This window comes from Grammomys surdaster, unplaced genomic scaffold, assembly GCF_004785775.1.
Source record: "Grammomys surdaster isolate TR1022 unplaced genomic scaffold, NIH_TR_1.0 126187, whole genome shotgun sequence".
Classification (NCBI taxonomy): Eukaryota; Metazoa; Chordata; class Mammalia; order Rodentia; family Muridae; genus Grammomys; species Grammomys surdaster.
The window spans coordinates 501,509-508,344 of NW_021620993.1; the positions used below are offsets into that span (position 1 = coordinate 501,509).

The 6,836-nt window shown below is 41.4% G+C and overlaps 1 non-coding gene across 1 annotated transcript; it reads left to right on the forward strand.

The window, feature by feature from the left end:
- Nucleotides 1–4,357: 4,357 nt before the first annotated feature.
- On the forward strand, nucleotides 4,358–4,489 carry LOC114613110. Its single transcript, XR_003710129.1, has one exon. It is a non-coding gene; the product is annotated as a small nucleolar RNA SNORA17 (small nucleolar RNA).
- Nucleotides 4,490–6,836: the final 2,347 nt, after the last annotated feature.

Below are 6,836 nucleotides of genomic sequence, written 5' to 3' on the forward strand. Positions count from 1 at the left end.
TCTAGAGGCACAGAACTTATGGAATCTGTCTCACTATTGAGGGAATTTATTGTGATGATTTACAGGCTTTAGTCTAACTACCCCAACAATGGTCAGATGTGAATGGGAAGCCCAAGAATCTAGTAGCTGCTCATTTCCACGAGGCTAGTTGTTTCAGCTGGTCTTCTATAGAAGTAAGTTCCAAGAGATGTGCTGGCAAGTAAATGCAAGCAGGCAAAAAAGAGTGAATCTTCCTTCTTCTAATGGCCTTATGTAGGTCTCCAGCAGAAGGTATAGCACAGATAAAAAGTATGTTCCATCACACCTGTATCTGGAAATTGTCTGAGACTGACCTTGAACTCAGGAAACTCCTTGCCTCTTGTCTCCTGAGATTAACGGCATGTACAACCTTGCCTGGGCCTGAGCTTTTCATGGCCACTATGCTTCAAAATATCCATGTCAAAATCCAGGTTAGAAACTTGTGTCTTCCAGCCTCAAGATCTGGGTCACGGGTGAGCCCTTCAATTTTGGATTGTAGTTCATTCCAGATATAGTCAAGTTAACATCCAGAAATAACTGTTACAATGACCCTTCTCCCAAGACCTGTTTTTATTTTTTGCTGTTGAATGTTGCTATGTGAGTATGGCTGGTCTTCAAGTCACTGTGTAATTCAGGATGGACTCTAACACATGGGAGCCCTACTGCCTTAGTCTCTGGAGCACTGGGGTTATAGACTTGAACAAATAGCCTAACTCCATTCTGCTTTAATGCAAGCTTCTTAGCATTACTCTAAGTATGCTCTCTGTGTCTACCGCAGGGGTGACCTTGGCCAACAATGAATCATCTCTAGTATCTCTTTTCATTTAGAGCTTAAACACATCTCTTCTGTATATGTGTGCTCCTGAATGTTCCAGAACCCTACCTCCCTAAGTAGTGTCTGTCTTCTATACAAGTCCAGTTTGAATGTCTCTACTGTTAAAGTTGGCTGATGTTTTAGGTATGTCTCTAATATCAGCTCTATCTCACCATGCTTCTCTAGCCATTACTAAGCCTATCAACAGAGTGAGAGAAGAAGATCTTGCACACTGATTTTTCTCCCAGTGGAACTCATTATGGAAGAGACTCATCACTGTAGCTGAGAGACTACAACTTTCATCTTTTTCTTTTACTTTAACTCTCACCACTTCACTCATAGAGAAGTTGAGTGACTTCATCTTCTTGAGTATAGATAAGCATTGTGATTGCTCTGGTCACAAAGAACAGAAAAAGCAAGTCTGTATCAGTTTCTAGCTTCAGACATATGGGATTTTTATCTTCCACTCTCAGCCTGTCAGGTAGGAGCTCTCTCAGAGTCCTAGCATATGAAGAACCAAACTGTTTTGGATCCATCTGTCTCACCCAAGATGCTAGATGTTGGTGCACAAGTCAACAACGTTATCACAGTACTCCATGCTCAACAAAGTACCAGCTAGATTTTGAAAGTAAATTCATCTCATATTGGCCTACTTGCTTTACCTGCATAATCATGAGACTAAAAATTGTTGTTTCCAAAAACTACAGTCCTTGGGACTAGTTCCTAACATGATGATAAATGAATAGAACAAATGTTTCTTGGTGAGTCAGACTGTTCACCATAATTCTTTCCTTAGCCATGGTCGCGTTCCAATTCTTATTTCTATCAGTTACATTTCTCCATGTAACAAAACACCTGGACAAAAACAACTTCAGGAAGGAAGGGTTTATTTGAGCTCACAGTTTAAGGCTAACATTTCTCATGGCAGGGGCATCATGGCAGGAGTCTGAGACTAGTGGTTACAGTACATCTATAAAAAAGAAGCAGAGAGAGGTGAATTTTGTGCTTATTCAAGTTCTTTTTTTATATTCAGTCTGATTCCCCAACCTATAGAATAGTGTGCCTCACAATTAGAGTGGGTTCTCCAACTTCTGTTAAGCCGAGGTAGGAATTTTCTCACAGGCATGCTTAGAGGGATATCTAAATGGTGCTTGGTCCTCCACATTTGACAATTATGTTTTCAACTATCACAGTATCTATTTTGCTTTTACTCTTCCTTTTACATTCATACAATACTTCCTTAAATTCTTCCCTTAGTTCCCACCAAGGTCCTTAATTTTTCTTTCAGATTCTATGTTACATAATATGTCCCTTGAAGTCTTTTTAGATTTCCTTAGGCTGTCGTCCACTGATGCTTGATTCTTGAAGGTCTCCAAACACATAGTTCATCATTGTGGTGGGTGGCTTGTTTTGAGAGCTGCCTGCTTATGCACCAAACTTCTCCACTAGACTCTGATTTTTCAGGAATAGAGACAATGTGCATCTTCATATGTTTGATCATGGTGTTGTTGCTGAAAATTAATAGTTACTTAAAAACTCATTGTTAGATGAGTAAATGTGACAGGTGAGATTTATACTATAATAGCTGACAAATCGGATTGAAGTTATTGCAAGAAATGTGATAATTAATTGACAAATCTAATCCAAACTTTCTTATTCTCCACCTATAAAATGTAAGCTCAGGTAATTCTCTACATACAGCATAGATGAGGGATGGAAATGAGGCTAGGTTTGGCTGTGCTGGTAAGTAAATACTAACACCCAGAGGTGTGAGATAGCAACTGAGTATATTTCACTCTTGGTCTAGCCATAGCACATTTGGCACTCTCCCTGGGGTCTTTCCTGCAGGTCATTCAGGTGTCAGATGTTTATCCTACAGCCCTCTAACGTCTGAAGCACGTTTCTTCTTGGCAAAGAGAAGGAAGGGAATATATAGAATGTGTACACGCCAAATTCCTGGTACAGAGAGATTTATTATTTCTCACATTCCATTGTACAAGCATTTAATTACATGGCTTCCACCCAGAAGCAAAGAAGACTGGAAAACTTAGTCTTTCTGTTCACCCAAAATGTTTCATTTCCAGTAGAGAACAGTTGATCACATTGCTGGTTTTTTTGTTTGTTTGTTTGTTTTGTTTTTGTTTTGTTGTAAGATAAATCAAAGGTCTTATGTGGTATTTGTATATATGTCAATAATACACTATTATACTCTACTTGATAAATATATATGTGGAAATCCAATGTATAACAACACTTTACTGTTTACATGGAACATTTATGTGAGATTTAATGGTTCAGATTCTGTGATGATAAATTCCGGAATCCAAGTCAACATTTTGTTTTGTTTTGTTGTTTTTGTTTGTTCCAGGGTACGTAGCATAGGTGTTCTATATACTCTGTCTCTGCATCTAAAAACCAAGGGTAAGGATGATGATAGTACCTCATAGTGTCTGGGAGGAGATAACAAATGGACAATACTTTACCTACTTCTCTAGAAAACTATAAGACCTCAAATATTGTGGACCAATTCCTGACAAGGTGTGCAATGTTTATTATTCTTGGAATGGAGCACAAGAAAACGAGTCTGAGAGTTTGGTGTCTGAGGGTCCAGGTGATTAAAGTGAAAGAAATCTGTTTTGTTTGTTCTGCCGATCTGCCTCAGGTCTGAAATGAAAATATCAATGATAAGCTTCTATTTCTAGCTTCTGAAGAGGCAAATGCCAATTCTCTTTGTGATGTTGAGTGAAGAATTTCTGTAGCACCAAAGAGCCAGGCAAATGAATGAGAGTTAGATTTATGCTTTGCCATGTTTGAGGAATAGTTGTGCCCAGTGAGAGTTCAAGGGAGACTCTGTTTTAATAAATGTACCAAAAAGCTTTTGAGTGATTGGGACATCAATGGAAGTTGTGTTGCTTTTGTATCTGGTTTCACAGGAGAAGATTCTAATGTGATGGTTATGTGTTGTCAAAACACTGAGTAACAGAAGTATGAGAAGCAAAGAAAGGAGACAAGGGAAGGTGACTGAATCAAGTATGGTGTCCCAATCCCTAAAGGGCTCAATCCCACAAGGCAGTCTTGGTGAGACTGAAGGTCATGCTTGGTTTCTGCATCTGTATCAAGGTAAATGTTCTGTAACAATTATATTTTGCCACTTCCCACTGGCTAAGCCCTGGGGAGAAGATGGCTGACATTCCCATGGACAATGTTTCATTGTGCTATTGTCCTGCAGGCAGTTGGTATGAGGTCCTCAGGGATACCTCTAATTGATGTTGTTGGAACAAAGACATGCTAGAAGTTAGGAGACATAAAAGCTATAAAGGGGAGCTCTAGAAACATCAGTAGAAAACTGAAACTGTAAGCTTTGCTTGGTCTGTATTGGCATCTCATTTCTGGGAGGAGTCAGGCCTACCCTGGACAGAGATGATGTTGGCATCTTACTACCTGCTTTGATTTTTTGGTATCAGTAGATTTACTCTGCTGATTGACGTATAGATATAGGATGTTTACATTAACATTTGTCTTACATCTGCCCCTGGAGGTGTTGCAGGTATGACTGCTGTGTCACATGTACTTCAGTAGGTGGCAGAGAGGAGAGGGGTTATGTCTATCCTCAATGTTCTGACCTATAAACTTCTGAATGATTAGTAACCTAACATTCCCTAGGGAAAAAATGAGCCTAAGATGACCAACTAGATGGGCTCCCAGAACAAAGAGCAAGCCAGAGACTAGACTAACCCCTTTTGACACTACCTGTCCTGGGCCAATATAAGCCTAAGAGACATGACTCTCACAAGGTGCCACTTGGGTGGGCAGTGTGAGGACTAGCCCAAGAAAACCACTATACAAGCACCATGGAATCTAGTCAGGGAGCAGCCTGAGATGACCACCAATTCAGTGCTACACACCCCTTGGGGGGGGTCAAACTATGTCCAAGATGATCCCTGTCCAGTTCCATAGTACACAAGCTGGCCATAGCACTTCAAAGACCACTGCTGAGATGACCCCAGGTATATAGAGACTCAGAGTGTAACAAAGTGGAGGAAAAATGGAAGAGAAAGAGAAACAGAAGTATGCAGGCACAATAACTGAACTCAATGTCAGTGAGGAACAGCCTGGTGTGAGTATCTGGGGATGTAGTGGCCTGTGCTTCCATTGGAGTCCACATCTAGTTCTGAGGCCCTGCATGAGCAGGAGTTACTATCACAGGACAGGCAGATGTCCATGGTCTGTGTTGCTGCCCAGGCACATGTTGATGTCTGAGGGCTGTGTAGAACTGACTCCACCCCTCATCTGAGCATTGTTGGAAAGATGACCCTGGGATGTTGAGAGTAGGCAAGCTGACCCTGTTCCTAGCCAGCTACAGTACTTTGGAGAGTGAGCCCCACACATTATATGAGTAGTGGGTGAACCAGCCAAAGTATGATTATGGGAGAGCTGGCCCTGTTACTTGTCTTTCACGTAGTGAAATAGGGAGAAATACTCTCTTGCCTTCTCACCAGGTGAGAGATCTGGCCCTGGGGTCATGAGAACAGGAGATTTGTCCTTGCCTCTTACCTGCTGCAGCACTCAAGAGAGCAGGCCCTGGACCTCACCTGGTTATCACAGTAGAGCTAGCCCTGGTCATGGAGGTTGCAGGTGCGATAGCCCAAGAGCAGGGATGCAGGAAATTGAGCCCTACTCCTTGTCTGATGTGTTGTAGTAGGGACGACAGAGAGATACCCTCCTTCTGTGCCTTTTCCCTCATTAGCTATGGCAGGTGGGGGAGCTGGTCTCAGGGTCATGAGTGTTGGAGAATTGGCCATGCCTCTCACCAGCTGCAACTCTTAGACCATGCCCTGCACCTCACCTTGGTAGCAGGGTAGAGCTGGCTCTAGTTGCAGGGCTTGCTGGTGAGCAGGCCCTAAAGGGCATGAGAGTGGGAAGGCAGCTCAGATAACTCTCAGGCCTACATCCAGGGCTTTGAACATACCTACCCTAACATCTACTGCAGAGATGAACTACTAGAGTGCATGAAAGGGCCAGTCCTATAAACCCAGAACTACAGGATCTCCATGACACAGGGCAACAACAGCATATCTGAGAGAGAGCCCAGGGAGAATTCAGTATTGATAGATTAACAGAAGCCAGGGGTCTTAACCCAGACCAAGGAGCCATTGCAGTGAATATCTGCAACCAAAGAGGTATGTACAAAAGGAAATACAGTGGGACACACTATGCCACACTACAGCTTACACAATGAGATTTTTTTCTATGTTGGGGGGGGGGAGGTTTCAAGAGTTTGGGAGGGCCAATACAAGGCAAGGGGTGATGAATGGGATTGGGGTACATGTTGTGAAATTTGCAAAGAACCAAACAAAAGTTTTTTTAAAAAAATATTTTACAAGAAAGTGTTGGGTAGATAAGTCAAAGAAGAGGTTACATCGTCTCTGACTATTAACAAACATGAGTTTATGAATGGGAAAACATAAAGATGCTTTCAGAATCCTGTTGGATATAAAAATGAATTTAGAAGGTATACAGTTGAAATACAAAAATCAATTTTATTTTCAATTTTAAACTTCGTGTGTGTGTGTGTGTGTGTATTGGTGTGGGTGTGCTTTGGGGTACATGTGGAGGGTAGAGGTCGGCTTTTAGGAATGGAGTTTGTCCTTCTACCATGTGGACCTTGGAATTGAACTCAGGTAAACAGACTTGTCATCAAGTGCTTTTATGTGCTGAGCCATCTGTCTGGCTTAGCTGCTTTGTAACAGAAAAATATCAAAATTTTTAAGGAAATAAGCTAATAAAGTAGTCTACTCAAAATAGCTACCCAAATCTATGAGACAGTAGGATGAAATTTCTTAGGGAACGGAATGTTTTCTCTATGAAAGTTACAAAATACTGATGGAAGAAACTGGAGAGGATGAAAATAGAATGCATCTTTTCCTTGTAGATTAGAGGGCCTACATGTTAAGTCTTTATAATACAAACTGGTCAACACAATTTGTGGTATTCCTGTCAAAAA